Source organism: Notolepis coatsorum (genome assembly GCF_963971535.1).
Source record: "Notolepis coatsorum genome assembly, chromosome: 10".
NCBI lineage: Eukaryota > Metazoa > Chordata > Actinopteri > Aulopiformes > Paralepididae > Notolepis > Notolepis coatsorum.
This window is the reverse complement of record NC_140174.1, coordinates 32,194,337-32,213,384: the sequence shown is the minus strand read 5'-3', so window position 1 is coordinate 32,213,384 and position 19,048 is coordinate 32,194,337. Positions and strand designations below refer to the sequence as shown.

Here is a 19,048-nt window from a genome sequence, read left to right as displayed (position 1 = left end):
ATATATTATTAATATATTATGGTGCCCCCTCTGTTATGTCCTGTTATGCTACGTGTAGGTTGTGAGACACTAGCAGTTACACTGTAGGCTACTGTGCCTTTAAGAGAGGGGCGTGGGTAGCGCTCGAGTAAGGGTTGTTTTATGTAACGTGAGAGTCAGTCGAATAAAGTTATTAAACTACACAGTCGTGTGTTCATTGTCTCAACATAACAATTGGCGAACGTCTGAGGATGGCTAATTGTGTTTTACCACCGCCACCACCATTCCTACCTGTTCCTGGTGACCCAGCTGTTCCATGGGTTAGATGGCTAATGTCATTTGAGGACTATTTATTGGCGTCGGGACAGGAGGATCTGGCAGAAGCTAGAAAGTGCGCACTTCTGCGATATTGCCTCGGACAGGAGGGGCAACGGATTTGTGCTACGCTTAAATTAGCCGACGCTCAGTACTCTACTGCTACAGAGGCTCTGAAGTCGCATTTTCTGTCTGAAAGGTGATATACAAATAAAGTGTATTATTATTTTAAAATGGCATTTAAAAGGATCCAATATTTATGGCTAAAACCAATTTCCGACAATTAGTTACACTTTAGATAAAAATATAAAATGTCTTGATTCAGAACAATTTGATCATGGATGAACAAAACTTTCAATGTGAATGGTTGATTTTAATTTCAATGACTTTTTAAGCACCTTGTTAAAAAATTGCTGTTTTCAAGGAATTCCAGGCCTTGACTTATTTGTCAAATCAAGCACTTTAAGCACTTCAAGGTCCTTGTGCGAACCCTGATGTACATTACAGTGAAATGCTTGGTTCTGTATGAGCCTCCTGAGATTGTGCTTCATACAGTAAACATTTTTTAAAAGAATAAAGACCAAACACTATACAAAATATACAAACCAAAGTACAACCTAAAGTACAAAATTAAGTACAAAATGCAAACTTATTTTTTTTGTCTCTCCTGTGTCCTTTAGGAGGTTTGATGTTCTCGAGTCTAAAATTAACCGTCAGGCCAGGGCCATAGAAATAAAGTGGTTTCACGTTAAAAAAAAACTCATTTTCAGAATAAAGGCTAGACTTTAAAGGCTAGACTTAACTCATCGACTGCCACGCTCTTTTCCCATCTTTACTCAATGGTGCCAGCGTTATTGTAGCTTGTTTAGTTTTTTTGTGTAACACACTTTGAGCTGCAATCTGTATGAATGGTGCTATATAAATAAAGTTATTATTATTATTATTATTATTATTATTATTATTATTATTAATGAATTCATTGAATTGACTGGACTGATTAAACAAAGGTTTCAACGTGTTCAAACAGGTTATGCTTTGTGTTCCTGTATAAACCTGGGTGTGGCCCAATGACCTTTTCTTTATGCTTTTTTTGTGCTGCCAGTGTGCATACTTGTGGCGTGTGGTGGATTTTCTAACTTTGTTGTTCCAATCAGACTTGGATAAGATCAGATTCCTTTAGAATGTCTCAGTGACAATACAAAAACCTGCTCTCCTTTTTGTTCTCCTTTCTGTCGTGTCGAGAGATTCAAGATCCAATCGTTTTATTTGTCACATACATACACGAGGCATGCAGTGAAATGTAGGTGGCCATGCCCGCCTTGATTATGCAAAATACAAATAATAAAATAGATCAAATCAAATAGAGTAGACATGATAAAAAAAGTTATACGAATAAAATACAATGCTAAACTTAACATACCCATACCCCACTCATACCCCACTGAATAAAGACAATGAGTAATATATATACAATAATATACAAATATATACATATTCTTTTCTCTTTTTTTTTTAGGAACACTGCACGTCTTCCTGGACAGCCGCGGGGTGTGTCCCAGGAGAAGAGCCCCGAGCCTGGTATGTCATAAATGTATAGATGTAGCAGTACTGTCTATCTGTATGTCATGTATGTCATTATGTCCTGATGAATTGAAAATGGGGGACCCTGATGTAAACAAGACGAAAGTCTCTCTGGTCTGCATCCCCTTAACAATTGTGTGTATTGAGCTGTACTGTATTGTACCCATTCTGCAATCTGTTAATAAAGTTTTCAATCAATCAATCAATCAACCAACTCAGGGTAGCTATCGTGTCTTCCAGAGATCGGCCTAGGGGAAGGGCCGGCTAGGGAGAATCCGTAGCCCGCGTGGGCTTGAGGGCCTACTGGCAACCCCAGGTCAGAAGTCCCCCGTGGGGACGCCTGGTGACCCGAGAGTTGTATTTAAAAACACACCGTGTCCCTTCCAGTGGTGCAGTCGTAATATGGGAACTGCCCAAACGCCACGTGCACGCGCATGCGCATACATGTTCCCTCGGTTGCGCACAGAACAGATGATTATTATGCAAGACTCGACCTGGAGGAAGACTCGAGGAAGAGAATATATTATTAATATATTATGGTGCCCCCTCTGTTATGTCCTGTTATGCTACGTGTAGGTTGTGAGACACTAGCAGTTACACTGTAGGCTACTGTGCCTTTAAGAGAGGGGCGTGGGTAGCGCTCGAGTAAGGGTTGTTTTATGTAACGTGAGAGTCAGTCGAATAAAGTTATTAAACTACACAGTCGTGTGTTCATTGTCTCAACATAACAATTGGCGAACGTCTGAGGATGGCTGATTGTGTTTTACCACCGCCACCACCATTCCTACCTGTTCCTGGTGACCCAGCTGTTCCATGGGTTAGATGGCTAACGTCATTTGAGGACTATTTATTGGCGTCGGGACAGGAGGATCTGGCAGAAGCTAGAAAGTGCGCACTTCTGCGATATTGCCTCGGACAGGAGGGGCAACGGATTTGTGCTACGCTTAAATTAGCCGACGCTCAGTACTCTACTGCTACAGAGGCTCTTTAGTCGCATTTTAGCTCGGGAAGAAGACGTCGGATGCATGGACCGCAGAACGCATTTGGAATAGGTATGGCCAATTAATTAATTAAAAAAAATTAAAAATTATTATTATTATTTTTATTTATACTCCAAAAGTTGGTAGGGCGTTGGTAGGAAACGTGTACCTGGTGGTAGTCCATGGCCTCTCTGTGGTATTTGCTACTCGTGTTTTTTAAAGGCATGTACAGCGTTTTTCCAATTTTGAAATCCAAGCACTGAAAATGCATTCTCGTTGGTTTTGCTTAAACCAGAACAGAGTCCTTTCATTGTCCAAAGATGACATTGTGTACAGAACAGTTTTGCTCTTGTTTGGCAAAACGTTAGCCATCTGTGGTCCTTGAACCACTTTGAATGAACACCGATTTCTCTGAGGCTGCGGTTACACCTTAAGTTTCGTTTTCTGATGAGTTTCGCTTTTCCAGGTCGCAACGTAGCGGTAGCCGAGTGAGACATACGTTTTGCAACCTGAGTACAGTGATGTAGTACACTGCCAAAGCAGTAGGTGGCAGTAGGTGGCGAACATGAAGGCAATTTTCAACCAATCAGAACTTGAATGTGCCAATACACTTCCTGCAAAGAAAATGTCAACAAGGCGGGTGCCGCCATCTTTACCCAATGCAGCACTTATTTTTCAGCAAAGTGTAATAAAAGCGCAATAAACAAAACGGATACATTCACTGTGTGTTCTGCCTCTCATTTGTTGATGAAACGAAACTAACATCAACACAAGTGACCACCAAGAGCGGATAGTTTAGTCTAAAAAAGGATCGGCAATGTTGTTAGCTACATTGTTAGCTACATGCTAACGTGACTGGAATATGCCAGTATAACAGTATAGCATTGTGGCTAGAAGCTAACGCTAGCTCACGTTAACCAGCCAGCACCAAACTGATGATATCGGGAGCTATCAGTAGCTAGATAACATTAGAGACAACGCTGTGTGTATTAAACAAAGGTGAATAGATGACTGGGCCATTTTGTTTAATGCTTGTTAAGATTGAAAGAGGAGCTTGAGCTAACAGGGTCTGATAGCTAACGCTAGCTCACGTTAGCCAGCGGCAGTGCTCATGCAATCAGTAATGCTAGCAGAATGAATGGATGTAAACTTTATTTAACATATTGCATAATGGGTACAATACAATACGGCTCAATACAAACAATTGTTAAGGGAATGCAGACTGTTGTAGCTTGGACTGGGGTCCTTATAACAATAACTTGACAACACATGGTAGCTGCAGCTATTTGGGACAGCTCTGTTGTCACCGGAAGGGCACGCAGATGGTATCTACTGCGCATGGGCGTTGAGCAACAACGGCTCCGCGCAGATTACACAACATGTTGTCGGCGAGTTTTGGCGCTACTCCAAAACGGAAAACACAATTTAGCGTTTTCAGTAGGGCCACAGCGTATCCGGCAAAAACGGCATTTCTATGTAATAGGGACAGCAAACGTATTCAAAAACGTATAAAAACAAGCACAAAAACACTGTAACAAGGGCCTGAGATGTACCTTCTCCCTGTATCCGTTTTGTACCTGCAAGAACAGTGGGGTCATCTGGTTGATTGGACTTTGATAGATCCCTGCAGCACTCACACTGCACGGACGTAAATGTATTTGCTGATATACATTTGACTGTTAATGTTAATTAATATTATTATTATTATTATTATTATTATTATTAAAGTTATTAATGTTTACATAATGTTTGAGTTTGATACACCCAGGGGCGGACCTAGCACATTTGGCGCCCTAGGCGAGGTTCACCACTGCGCCCCCCCCCCAAATCAAATCAAAACATTGCCGCGCTACCAACCGGTTAACCCTTTTCACTGCGACAATACACAGAAGGTTAACCCTTTCACGACCGTCGGTTGTGTGATAATAAAGGGTTAACCCTCCGTCGTGTGGCAGTGAAAGGGTTAACAGTTATACAGTAAAGTCCTGCACCTTTATTTTTTACAAGCAAGAACAAGAGCTAAGAATAAATGTAAAGTGCACACTAAAGAATTAAAACAAATAAACAACTTAGCTAACACACAATAATAATAATAATAATAACAATAACAAACAAAAGAATGTGCAAATTTGCTTTCAAAGACAATTAAGAAGAAAGAAAGACTGAACACCTAAAGCTGAGGCTCAGACTGACCGACCGTTTTAGATTTTTGGCTCATTTTCCCTTATGTTAGAATATCTTTTATGTAAAAATAATGGTTGCAGATATAGAGGAGGGCGCCAAAACTGCGCAGAGCAAAAAAAAAAAAAAAAAGTTGGTAGGGCCACGGCCCTACTGGCCATACCGGTTCCGCGGTCCATGGTCGGATGTACCGTTTTGAGTTCCGCCAGAGAGCACAGAGGTCTGGTGAGTCTGTTTCGCAATATGTGTCTGCCTTGCAGGAGCTAGCCAAGCATTGTGATTTCGGGGGCTTGGAGGATGGACTCATAGTCGACCAGCTGATTGAAAGAACATTGTGTGCTCAACTGAGGGAGAGACTGTTATTAGAGCCGGACTCCATGACACTAGCTGATGCAGTAGTGATTGGAAAACAGTTGGAGACAGCTATCTCTGAGGCGCGGTGCATGAGCCTATGACGCCACCTCCACCCGGAATTCAGAACGTGGCCCAGGAGACAGCTGGCGCAGACGCGTCTATACTTTCCGTAGCCGCATTTCTGGCAGACGTTTCTGGTCATGTGACATGTGCGCCCAATAGCGTGACGAGCTGTGTCTTTGCCCATTTCCACGTCAAACAGCCTGCAAACTACCTGGCGTTCTATCACCATGCTCTAAGACAAACTCTAACCTTAACCAACTTCGAAGATTGCCTAAGCTTAACCAGTGTAGAAACTGACGTCGGCCAATCAGAGAGCGTCTGCCAGAAATGCGGCTACGGAAAGTATAGACACGGCGCAGACGGTGACAGCTTCGATGTGCAGAGAGTGGCAGACAGGGCGCCGAGGGAGAATGGACAAAAGCGTTGTGGTAACTGTGGCTCCCCTAAGCATGCAACCAGGGACCTGTCCTGCCCTGCTCTAGGCAAGCGCTGCCGAAACTGCAACAGGGTTAACCATTTTGCGCGCTGGTGTCGCTCTCCTCCTGATCACGCACAGTCTGGGGCTGTTCCCATCAATACAGTACAAAGCCCACAGGCCTCATTCAGTCATTGCACATGTCGTGTGGGTGAGGCCTCCATACCACTCCTCGTGGACACAGGGGCTAAAGTGTCGCTCCTGAATAGGTCCACTTATGACCGGCTCTTCAGTCACGTGCCGTTGACTACAGCAGCAAACTCCCCGATCACCACTTTAGGGGTAGCCTGCCTACCTGTGGAGTACAAAAAGAGACGCATCACTGACACCGAGTTCTACATCACACAGAGGGGGGCTAACATCATGGGGCTAGACCCGTTTCATGCTCTGGACTTCACATTGACCGACGCTGGGGGTCTACGCGTCCTGCAGGTCATCGCGTCCTGGCCTGACCATCACCCGACACTGTTCGAAGGCCTGGGCTGTATGACTGGATTTGTGCACCAGCCCTCTGTGGACACGTCTGTCCGACCCGTCATTCAGCCGCTGCGGCGCATTCCCTTGGCCCTCCGTGATGCGGTGGAGGAGGAGATTCATCATCTGGTGAAGGAGGACGTCATAGAACCGATCAACGCCTCGCCCTGGGTGTCCAACCTGGTGATAGCCAAGAAACGGGGGGGGGGGGGGGGGGGGCGGACTGCGTCGCTGCGTCGATCTGACAGACGTGAACAAAGCCATCATCCCTGACAAGTATCCCCTCCCCTCCCCACAGCGGAGGAGCTGACTAGCCATTTCCATGGCTCCACGATTTTCAGTAAAATGGATTTACATCACGGCTACCTGCAGGTTCCCCTGGCACCGGGCAGTATGGACCTCACAGCGTTTGTCACACATGTGGGGGTTTTCAGGTACAAGCGCATGGCTTTTGGCCTGTCATCAGCCCCAAGCTGTTTTCATAAAATAATGTCGCTCATTTTGGCTGGCATCCAGGGGGTCAGCATCTACTAGGATGATGTGGTGGTGCACGCGCCCACCGCTGCACTCCACGACGCTCGCCTGGAGCAGGTCTTCCAGCGCTTCAAGCAACACGGGGTCACACTCAACGCGGAGAAGTGTACATTTGGAGCTACTGAGGTCGAGTTCCTGGGGTTCAGGCTCTCCAGGGAGGGTATCACCGCGATCATGTCCCACACCGAAGCAATCCTGTCCCTGCCAGACCCGCAGTCGCCGTCCAAGCTGTCTTCCTTTCTGGGCATGGCTGCCTACTACCTCCGGTTCATGCCACACTATTCTGACTCGACGGCCCCTCTGCGCCAGCTGTTACGTAAGGATGCTGTATGGGACTGGACCCCGGCCTGCCGGGAGGCTGTGCACGTCATCAAACAGCAGCTCACGTCCCCGCCAACACTGGCGCATTTCAGCCTGACCACGCCCACCTTGGTCACCTGTGATGCCTCTGGGGTGGCGCTCGGCGCCGTGCTATCCCAGGTTCATGGAGGGGTAGAGCGTCCAGTAGCGTTTGCCTCTCGGGCCCTCGCACCAGCCGAGCAGAAATACTCAGTGGGGGAAAGGGAGGCCCTCGCCTGTCTATGGGCCTGCGAACGCTGGCATGTCTACCTGTATGGCAGGGCGTTCACCATTCGCACAGATCAACAGTCTCTGACAGCGCTGCTAGCGACCCGAGGGGCGGGGCACAAGCCTATGAGGCTACTGAGGTGGGCTGAATCAGTACAACTTCGGACTCGAGTTTATGCCGGGGCGTTCTAACACGGTAGCTGACCTTCTTTCGAGGGCCGTCTCTACGACAAAAGAGGCGGGTGAGGCGAGTCCTGAACCGGAGGACGACGTGGACTGGGTCCACATGCTGCATGGACCGCTCAGCGCAGTAGTCACGCTGGCTGAGCTGCAGCAGGCTGCGGCTGAAGATGAGACATTTGCAAATCTCCGTGCCTATATCCAGGACGGCTGGCCAGCCACGGTGGAGGACAGACTGCTCCCCTACCGCAGAGTCCGCGACGAGCTCTCCTGCTGGGGGGAGATGTGCCTCGCCCGCGGTCACTGCGCTATTATACCAGAGGGGCTGAGGGCCAGGGTATTGCACATGGCGCACGACGGCCACCTGGGGGTGGTTAAGTTGAAACAACGCTGCAGAGACACAGTGTGGTGGCCTCACATAGACGGCGACATAGAGGAGCTGGTGCGCAACTGTACCTGCTGCCTGCTGAGTGGGAAAACGGGTCAACCGGCTACAGCACCCCTCACCCCGACCCCGTGGCCGTCCGCGCCGTGGGAGCACATTCAGGTTGACCTATGCGGAGAGCTTCATGGGGCCCCGGCACATGCCCGCTACCTGATGGTCGTGCACGACCTACACTCAAAGTGGCCAGAAGCCATCGAACTCAGCTCCATCACCACACAGAGCATCACCGACAACCTCGTCAAGCTGTTTGGGCGCTGGGGCCTGCCCAGTGTCATCACCACAGACAATGGGCCTCAATTCATTTCGGCAGAGTTCTCGGAGTTCCTGTCACTGAGGTCCATCAGGCACATCAGGACGTCGGTCTACCATCCTGACAGTAACGGCGGCGTTGAACGCCTAAACAAATCTCTGAAGAATGGAATCCGAGCCTGCCTGGAGGAGGGGAAAACCTTCAGCGCTGCACTCACCCAAACTCTCCTGACGATCCGGGCATCCAAGCACTCCACCACAGGGGTCTCTCCGGCTCTGCTCATGATTGGGCGAGAAATGAAACAACCACTGGACTGCTTGAGAGCTGAACCGGCCCCCGCATGCAAGAGCCCTGGGCTCGAGAAGGCCAGAGATCAGGTCCAAAGCTCACAGGCTCAGATGAAACGGAGGTATGATGCCTCACAGTACAGACCCCCGCTATGTCGGCAGGGGATTGGGTCAGGATTAAACACGCCCACCGCAAGAACAAGCTGAGCTCATACTGGTCAGCACCCCTCCGAGTGACCCGTCAACTGGGTCCGGCCACCTACAGACTAGATGATGGTTCTCGCTGGCACTCCAACCGCCTGCATAAGGTTGGTGCCCCAACACTGCCCGCATCATCCCTGGGCCAAGCTGCAACCCACAGTTGGCAGCCCCGCTTGGAAGCAACCAGGGTGGGAGGTAACCCACCACAACCACCAGACCCTGCTCCCCAGCCTGCTCGCCCTCAGAGGGTGAGGGCTCCACCCGCTTGGCATGGGGACTGTTACTGGGTAAATGCCACGGGTTGGTGGACTGAAGTGTTCAGTTTCTGTCCATGGACTGGAATGTTCTATTGCTGTTGTAAAAGGGAAGGGGGGGGGGAATGTTATGTCCTGTTATGCTACGTGTAGGTTGTGAGACACTAGCAGTTACACTGTAGGCTACTGTGCCTTTAAGAGAGGGGCGTGGGTAGCGCTCGAGTAAGGGTTGTGTTATGTAACATGAGAGTCAGTCGAATAAAGTTATGAAACTACACGGTCGTGTGTTCATTGTCTCAACATAACACCCTCCCAGCTAACTCATATCTAACAAACATGTTTGTGCTAGATTCTGAGGTCACAGTAACCTCAGTTCTATCCTCGGATGACCGTGGTTCAATCATGTGAATTTACGTACATGGAGAGAATTTAACCTGACACTACAGGCGGGCAAAAACAAAACAGTACGTACTAACTGTATACTCCACTTTTCCCTTTCCAGCAAGGAAGGAAACCGCCGTACATGCTGCATTTGTGAATGGACCCATGGGTGACAAGCCTGTGACTGCGCTGCCGGGGATCGGAGAAAAAGCGGGACAGAAGCTTAAGGCGATAGGAATTTCCAAAGTGAGTTGATTTGAATGACGCCCCACATTTGTACTATAGGGATGGGCACAAGTAATGTTTTCCCAGATCGAGTACTCGCATGAATTACTCAAGTAGTGCTTGAGCAATTGTTTAGGGATTAAAGCGCATGGCAGCAGCGATAACGAGATATGCTATGAACGCTACGGAAAGTGGGTGACATCATGTTGGCACAATTTGTAAATGCAATGTACTGCGGTTTTCATTTTTCAGATAACGCTAAGCTAGCTTTCAAAGCAACAACGTTTTTGCGGTGTGCTCTCATTCAGATTCAAATTCGACAACTTTATTGATCCCGCGTGGGGCAATTCATATTTGCAGCTTCGAAACAAGCAACAAAGACAAACAAACAACAAAACATCTCAACGACAGCACGGCAAAAAAAAGAGACACTCCATGTGATACACAATCCAGCAAAGTAAAAGTAAAAAAACAGACAACCAAGTGCAAAAGGCTACTTAAAATGACTACTGTCTGTGTTTAAAAGTCTGATAGCCGAGGGGACAAAAGATTTGGCGTAGCGGTTGGTCCTACTTGGTGGGACGTCATAACGGCGGCCAGAAGGCAACAGTGAAAACCGCTGAGACAGAGCATGGAGGGGTTGATTAGTGATGCTCGTCCCCTTCTTGACCACCTGGTCCGTCCAGAGAGAACATAGGTCTCTCTGTTTTACTCCAATTATTTTGGAGCACACTTTCACTATGTACTGTAGGCTGTTCCTATATTTAATAGACAGGCCACTGAACCAGCAGATAAAAGAAAAAGTTAGGAGGCTTTCAATAAAAGAACTATAAAAAGTGCTCAGGATCTTCGCACTAACATTAAAAGAGTTCAGCTTTCTCAGCAGGTAGATCCTCTGCTGACCTTTTTTAACAATAGACTCTGTATTTAAGTTGAACTTCAGTTTACAGTCAAACACAGTTCACAGGTATTTGTACGAATCAACAATCTGGACGTCCTCATCGTGAATTACACTAGCTACACTGGCTTGATGATCGGGGTTGTGTCTGAAGTCAATTATCATGTCCTTAGTCTTAGAGACATTGAGGTCCAAGTAATTCTCATCACACCAATTCACAAAGTCGTGAAGTACAGGTCCATGATCAGTTTCGGAGCGCTGCAGTAGGGATACCAGGACAGTGTCATCTGAAAACTTAACCAGATGCCTTTGGTCATGAAGCGATCTGCAGCTGTCCGTGTCCACAGCTTACCAGTGTTGTCTTCCTGAAACAACTCACACCTCGCAGGATTTCTGTTTCAGTGGTACAAACAAGCCCTTTTGGGGATTAAAAAATAAATATTTTAATGAAAAATCTAGCACCCTCAAAAACCACTTCAGTTCAGTTGAAACGGCGAGTAATGGATTACTATGCCCATCCCTAACGTGTACTTTTGGATTTGTTTTTCTGACATGTTGTGGAGACATTGGGCTTCACAAGCTGTAGGAGGGTTTGGTCCCATTGTCTTGGTTGTTGTATTTTGCTCACAACACCCCAATTTAGTCGTTATGACAATCCCCTTCCTGACTGTTGCACTGTCCTACTGTTGGTCTGGGGAAGGTGTAGACGACCACATGCCTCCTCTGATACATGTGGAGTGGCCAGCCGCTTAATTTCACCTGACAGCTAAGTGTTCACTGGGAGAGCATAATGCGCATGGAGGTTTGCACTCCCCCAGATCCCCTCCCTGCTGAACAGGTGCCCTGACCGACCTGTTGTAACGACCAGGACTCATACCCCACTGGCTTCCCACCAGCTAATACTGACAATCATGCTCGTAGGGACAGCTGACTGTACCGCTGCCGGGAATTTAACCTGGGTCTGGGTGGTGGTAGACAAGTGCTTAGACCTCTACACTACCCAGACCTAGAAGATTTAAAAGTTATTTCTAAATGATCATTTTGAGGATGAGATCAAAGTCTGTCTTATTAGGTTGTCTCCGGTCATATGCCACAATCTGGTATATCTGCCAGCAGATAAAAAAATAAATAAAAAAATCATAAAAAAAATTATCTTTTTTTTATTTTTTTGCCAGGCCATTGTTTCTAGTTGTGGCGGCGGCGCGGCGCGATAGTTTTTAGATAACCAGGTGGGTGGGGAACAACCAGGATTTCACTGTCTGCTACAGAGTTGGAGAACTATCTGACTCTCTCTCCCTCACGCGGACACACTCACACACAATGGAGCCGTGCTGCCGCTTGTGATTGGTGGAGGCGGGACCAGGCGATACAACTGATTGACCGTGGAGGCGGCGAATGGAATGGCAGATGGCACACTCCCAAAAGGAGTTGTTAAATCTGACATTACAAAAAACAATATGTGGTGGTTATGATTGGGGCTGAAGTTGAATAAACAATTTATGAAAGAGAGAGTCAAAATAATTCCAAGATAATTCAAAGATTACACACCTTTGCCACATTGGCTACAAACATAATCACTGCAAAGTTATCAAAAAAATAAGAATCTGATCAGACACAAGGGTTAAGTTGTTGTTCCCTTTCTAATTTCCTCAAAAACATCTAGTCTAGTTAACACTTTGGCTGCCGGAGGTTAAATTCATGATATACCATCTGTTGCCAGCTCTATTTGTCTATGGATAAGTTCCCCTTCTTTGCAGGGCTATAACCTTTTAAATCCTATTGCTAGATTGCCATTATTAGGGCCCATTCAAAGTCCTATATGTATTGTTCATTGTGTAGCAACGTTAAACTTTTTCATTCACATATTCATAGTAAAATATGGTCTAATGTATAAGTATGTTTTCATCTCTTTCTGCAGCTTTCTCCAGAACGTGATCTATAGCCCCAAATGCATTATATTGATGATGAAATACAGTTTGATGGCAATCGGCGCGATATAAAAAATTTCAATTGGACGTACTTCTAGAAGTTTCTACGTATCATCCGATGTTGACCGGATGGGCGGGGGATCGTTTATAATTCCGTGGGTAGCGTTATATCATTCATCTAGTGTGGGTCATATGTTCATCAGAGCAGTTTATATCGAACACGTTCAAAAATAACGCTGAATCTTACCGTATCTTCCTCGCGCCGTTGGACGATCAGCGTGGTGTAGACCGTTTTCGATTATGGGATGTTTATCCAGATGAACCATTTTCAGGTTGTATAATGGTATATACGTCCAAATCATGTTGTTTATCGAGTTATTGGCAACGGATCGCTGTGTGTTGTGACGAGCTCGAGTCCCGGGACATGTACCGAGTGCCCGGAAGTGGTGTGGGTGAATAGCACATCGCCCAAGTGGCTTCCTGTTGGGCGATTGCGCCGATCGGCCACCAGATGGCGCTCTTGAACCGCTGGAGGGTTCGGTGGGGCTTTTTGGTGGGTCTCAGGCCAGCGGATGGGAAATATGAATCCGATCACAGATTTTTGAAATATTGATATCAAAGACGAGTTACGGCGTCTTCGGCACCTTGAGCATGGCGGGGAAGGACGCCTAAAAACGTCTTCTGGCAGTTAAAGTGTTAATGTGATCAATATTATTTGACAATTGATGCTTTTTGTTGGAAATTTCAGTCAGTGAGCTCATACTTTGAGCTCATTTTATAGTTAAAATGATTGAGACAACGCAATCTTCTGTCTTCGTTGTGCATGCATGCGTGTGCTCACCACACGTGATACATGTGTCACTATTCTGGCAGTGGCTACTGTTATTATAGTATTGTAATGAAAGGTCTGTTATTTAATGTTTGTGTAAAGGGCTATTTTAACTGTTGATGGGTAGTGCATCAGTAAAGTGAATATGGTATTGTGCTCTTGCCTTGTTTGAATAGGTGGAGAGAGTGGTTAACTGTATTATAATAGTAAATAGAAAAATATGTTGTGCTCTTGCTTTTTTCTTTTTGAAGGTGGAGAGAGTACCATTGCTAGTGCCACAACAGTTTTATTTGAGGTTCATAACAGTACATTGTACTAAGCAATTGTTGGCTCATTAGTTTGTGATTCACATGCACTAAAATTCACCAGAATGCAGAAAATTAAGTCTTTGTAACTAAAATGTTCCGGGTGGGGGACCCCCAGACCCCCCACTTAAAAAGTTACCTGATTGGGGCTATATTTCGCGCTATATCTCCCGGTATGAATTTTTTCCCCAGTGCGGCCCGCATGTATCACTTCCGCAACGGATTTGATTTCCGGGGTTGGCCTGATTGGCCACTAAGCCCACGTGACCCTACGCTAGCACGCCCCCCTTACCCCGCTTACGCCTGAGAGTCACACACCAGCTAGCGGCAGCCAGAGAGCCTTGCTACTACTACAGGGTGTCCGCGGGACCTTAAAAAGTCTTAAAAAGTCTTAAATTCAACTATCAACTATTAAGGCCTTAATTTGTCTTAAAATGTCTTAAATCCGACTTTCGGAGGTCTTAAAAACATGCCATGTCATCTAATGTTTCATTGTGAAATCTGGGGGGGAAACTATTAACGGGAGATAAATCAGGCTTTTTTTTCTTTCACGCAAACGGTACGCAGTGGGGCGGAACCAATAACATGGTCCTTAATGTGTGTCGCCGTCGGGAGCTATTTCAGAACACCGGAGCATAGGTAACACGTTATTCAAGCCGTAGCGATAACGCTGACGTTTAGTTTAGTTTAATTGATTTGTATTTATTTGCACTCGTTAATTTAACATGGGAAAGTGCAAATTTAATGAGAACTGGCTCGAAAACCCTCGGTTTGCACCGTGGTTGGTCCGCTGCAAACTCTGCAAAAAGGATTTTAAACTGGGAACGATGGGAATAAAAGCAGTCGAGTCACACATGCACATCGCTAAGCATGTTACCTCTGCAAAAACCCGCCTGCAGACAACTTCAATATCAAATTTATTTTCGACGCCGTCCACATCAACTGCTCAGGGACAGGTAGGTCGACTGTCTACCACCAATTACATCTGCACCTGTCCCGGGTAACGTTCGGCTCCACGCCAACGTTTGAAGCTGAGGTACTGTGGGTTCTAAATACGGTCGCAAAGCATCAGTCCTACAATGGAAATGAGGGACTAGGAGAGGTATTCCATGCGATGTTCCCTGACATGTCATAAATGTCAATATGAATTGAAAATGGGGGACCCTGATGTAAACAAGACAAACTTATTTCTCTGGTCTGCATCCCCTTTAACAATTGTGTATATTGAGCCGTACTGTATTGAACCCATTCTGCAATCTGTTAAATATTAAATTCATTCATTCATTCAACCAAACCACAAAAACAAAACAACTGAATGAATGAATGAATGAGAACTTTATTTAACAGATTGCAGAATGGGTACAATACAGTACGGCTCAATACACACAATTGTTAAGGGGATGCAGACCAGAGAAAGATGTTTGTCTTGTTTACATCAGGGTCCCCCATTTTCAATTCATAGTGACATTTATGACATACACAACATACATGACATCATGACATTTATGGCATAGGGACATACATGACATACAGGTATATAGTACGGTTACATTCGTGACACTGTATACGATATGCAAATAATATGCAGTACTGTTACCCAGAGATCCTAACAGAAAATATTATATACATATGATGGGGATGATACTGTACATTAGGAGGAGGGGGGGGGGGGTTGGACATTTACGGTGGCCAGTTTATAATTGCAGCCTCCCGTAGGTGCTCTTTAATAAGAGCGGTTTTGAATGTGGGCAGGGGTAAAGTGGGTTTTAGGAGTGAGGTTAAGCAGTAGTCTGACCAGTTTGTTTTGTGATGTTTGTAATCTTGTTTTTAGTGCCTTTGAGGTGCTTTGGTACCATGAGGTCCAAGCATAGTCGTAGTACCCTTGAATGAGTGTACTGAGAGTACCCATGATTTTTGCCATTTTGTTATTGTGAAATTGGCATTACATTTTATTCTGAGTGGCATTAAAAAGTCTTAAAAAGCCTTAAATCTGACTGGGCTAAACCTGCAGATACCCTGTACTAGCCGAGTGATGAATGAAGCTCTATCTGTTTCACCTAACAGCACTATTGCTCCGTGATCATAGCCATCCATCTCTAAAGCTAACCACTATTTGTAAAAGCCACAACCACGTTACCATATGTAATAATGTAAATCATTGTGTCGTTGTACATATTGTGTATACACCGTTAGAAGCTAACGTAGCTAACAACATCCCGACACCCAGCTTGTTAGCCAGCATGAATGCCCGATGTAGAAGGCATAAACGCAGGTCGCTTGTTGGCCGGCATGAGTGCCCGATTTGGGGTGGTTCTCTCCTCTTTGTGTGCCTTTGTCCTTGCGGGTGTTTTGCCGGGGGAGCTTGTGGACGCGACAATAGTGGTGGTTGTAGGGTGTTTGAGCTTGTAGCGCTAGTTAGCTCATAGCTACCCAGCTTGTTAGCCAGCATGAATACCAGATTTAAAATGTTTCTCTCCTCCTTGTATACCCTTGTCCTCACAAGTATTCTGCTAGGGAACTTATGGACATGACAATAGTATTTATAAGGTGTTTGATCATTGTGTCGTTGTACATATTGTGTATACACCGTTGCGTTAGAAGCTAACGATAGCTGCGAGCTAACTAGGCTACAAGCTCAAACACCCTACAACCACCATTGTCGCGTCCACAAGCTCCCCCGGCAAAACACCCGCAAGGACAAAGGCACACAAAGAGGAGAGAACCACCCCAAATCGGGCACTCATGCCGGCCAACAAGCGACCTGCGTCTATGCCTTCTACATCGGGCATTCATGCTGGCTAACAAGCTGGGTGTCGGGATGTTGTTAGCACAACAATAGCTACCAGGCTAAGCTGCGTTAGCTTCTAACGGTGTATACACTATGTACAACGACACAATGATTTACATTATTACATATGGTAACGTGGTTGTGGCTTTTACAAATAGTGGTTAGCTTTAGAGATGGATGGCTATGATCACGGAGCAATAGTGCCGTTAGGTGAAACAGATAGAGCTTCATTCATCACTCGGCTAGTAGTAGCAAGGCTCTCTGGTTGCCGCTAGCTGGTGTGTGACTCTCAGGCGTAAGCGGGGTAAGGGGGGCGTGCTAGCGTAGGGTCACGTGGGCTTAGTGGCCAATCAGGCCAACCCCGGAAATCAAATCCGTTGCGGAAGTGATACACGCGTCCGGCCCTGTCTGCCAGGCAACACATTGGAAACAACATTCTGTGTTCATAAAGCTCAAACTCTGGACCTTGATGCTCGACTACCAATACATTAAAAGACGTTGCTACAGTGTAAACATTAAGCTGAGTGAATCTTTTGTGTGAAAACTAATTATCTATAATCTATTTTCAGGCCACTAAGCTCCTCGGCAAGTACCTAATGTATGATATGGATGAAGAGCTGTTTACAGACTGGCTGAAGGAGATCATCGACGGAATCGGCCCTGAAAGAGCAGAGAAGTGCTTCCGGGCCCTGAAGGAGTGGTGCGACAACTACCTATTATAAGTAGAGGTGAGGGCGGCTGAGTGGCGCAGTGGGCAAGGCGCTCGCCACTAATGCAGGAGATGCTGGTATCGAGCCCAGCTCTCTGCGTTGCTACCGGCTTGGCCGGCCGTCATACTAACACAATTGGCAGTGTTAGAGGGTGGGAAAGCCGGTGGGTGGGGATTGGACGTTGTGGACAGCAACTCCTACAGGTCGGTTGGGTGACGCCGGTGCGGCGGAAACAGGAAGTATCGGGGGCAGCGTGAGCCTCCCACGCGTTACTCCTCGCCACAGAGTTCGAGCTGCTGCGGTGAAAAGATGCAACAGGCTGCCTCCTCGTGTACCGGAGGGGACACGTGATGCAACGCTTCTATCCTCACTACAGCCGACCAGTGGGAGGCATAGTCTAGCAACGTTCAAGACAGGGGAGGGAAGAATTGGAAATACGAAATTGGGATGGGAGAAAAATAGAAAATGGGGAGAAAAAGTGGATAAAAAAAATAAGTAGAGGTGGAGGGAACATATCGATATAGCATAGTATCGTGATGTGTATGTTACAAAGAAAATGGGACCTATAGAGCATAGGTGTCAAACTCATGGCCCGCGGGCCAAATGTGGCTCGCCACATCATTTGATGTGGCCCCCAAGAGCTCTGGTAAAAAATATATATATTTTTTTAACATTAATCTTGGGTTAAAAAATAGCGGCGTTAAAAGAATTGTGGGTTAATGCGTTAATAAAGCTTTAACAGCCTTAGTTATTACACATTCTTACACATACATGTATGTTGAACATCTGAGGTATTGATGAAGTAACAAAGGAAAAAAGCCAAAAGCACTTACTCCTCAGACATTCTTTGACAATTTTACAGCCCAAAATACAAAAAAGATCCAGGCGGAATAGGTAACAAAGGGTTGAAGAAATATTGTCTGAACTGTCAGATGCAAACTGGCTGTGTGACATAACCGAGCATCGCTCAATTGAATAAGAAGCTGTAGGGACGCAAACAAGTCCCACCCAAAACTTTACCAATATAGTTGTGAACTGAGACAACCCTTATTTTGTTATTTTTGAGTACAGTTACAGTTGTGTGTTCATGCAGACACATAATAGCAATTTCATTACGAATTAAAAATGGGGGACCCTGATGTAAACAAGTCGAAAGTCTTTCTCTGGTCTGCATCCCCTTAACAATTGTGTGTATTGAGCTGTACTGTACCCATTCTGCAATCTGTTAATTAAAGTTTATCTTCCATTAGTTGGATGTATGGCCTCTGCAAGGTTGTGTGCAGCCATTTGTTTTTGTAACATCTGCTACATCTGTCCCACGTGTTCTTTGCAGCTCACAGTTGTAAATACAGAAACAACATGTTTTAACAATATGTAAATGAGTAGCTACATTTATTTTACATTACATTAACATTTATACAGTCTTTGGCCCTTTGAGGGCAACCATAATGCTGATGTGGCCCTCTGTGAAAATGAGTTTGACACCCCTGCTCTAGAGGGACCTCTTAAAAAGTGCCTTCTATTTTTTATTTTTTATTAAATGTAACAGCAAATCTTTCTCAGATTATTTAAATAAAGGATGAGGTAATGTTTTTGTGCCTTTTTATTATTTTACATTTACTGAATTGTACATTGATGATACCCCAATAATGTTTGCTTTATTTAAATAACTGGTCATCATGCTTCCTCAGATTACATTGATTAGTTAATACAAAAAATAACGTCCAAAGAGATCATTCCTTCAAATATCATACCTGCTGCCATATAAAATACAATGAATATAAGTAGTATACTATTATATACATATTGTTTATGTGTCTTGTAAGCCCATATGGGCTGGGCATAGACCTGTATGTAAGACACG

At 45.6% G+C, this 19,048-nt stretch overlaps 1 protein-coding gene and 1 long non-coding RNA gene across 2 annotated transcripts in view; one reads left to right on the top strand and one right to left on the bottom strand.

The window, feature by feature from the left end:
• The window catches only part of aarsd1 (alanyl-tRNA synthetase domain containing 1), a 63,236-nt gene that overhangs the window by 34,667 nt on the left and 9,521 nt on the right, over window positions 1-19,048 (bottom strand). The gene's annotated exons all lie outside the window — the stretch shown is intronic.
• On the top strand, window positions 151-18,776 carry LOC311235950. Its single transcript, XR_014620187.1, has 4 exons — window positions 151-493; window positions 1,811-1,872; window positions 9,623-9,747; window positions 17,044-18,776. It is a non-coding gene; the product is annotated as an uncharacterized lncRNA (long non-coding RNA).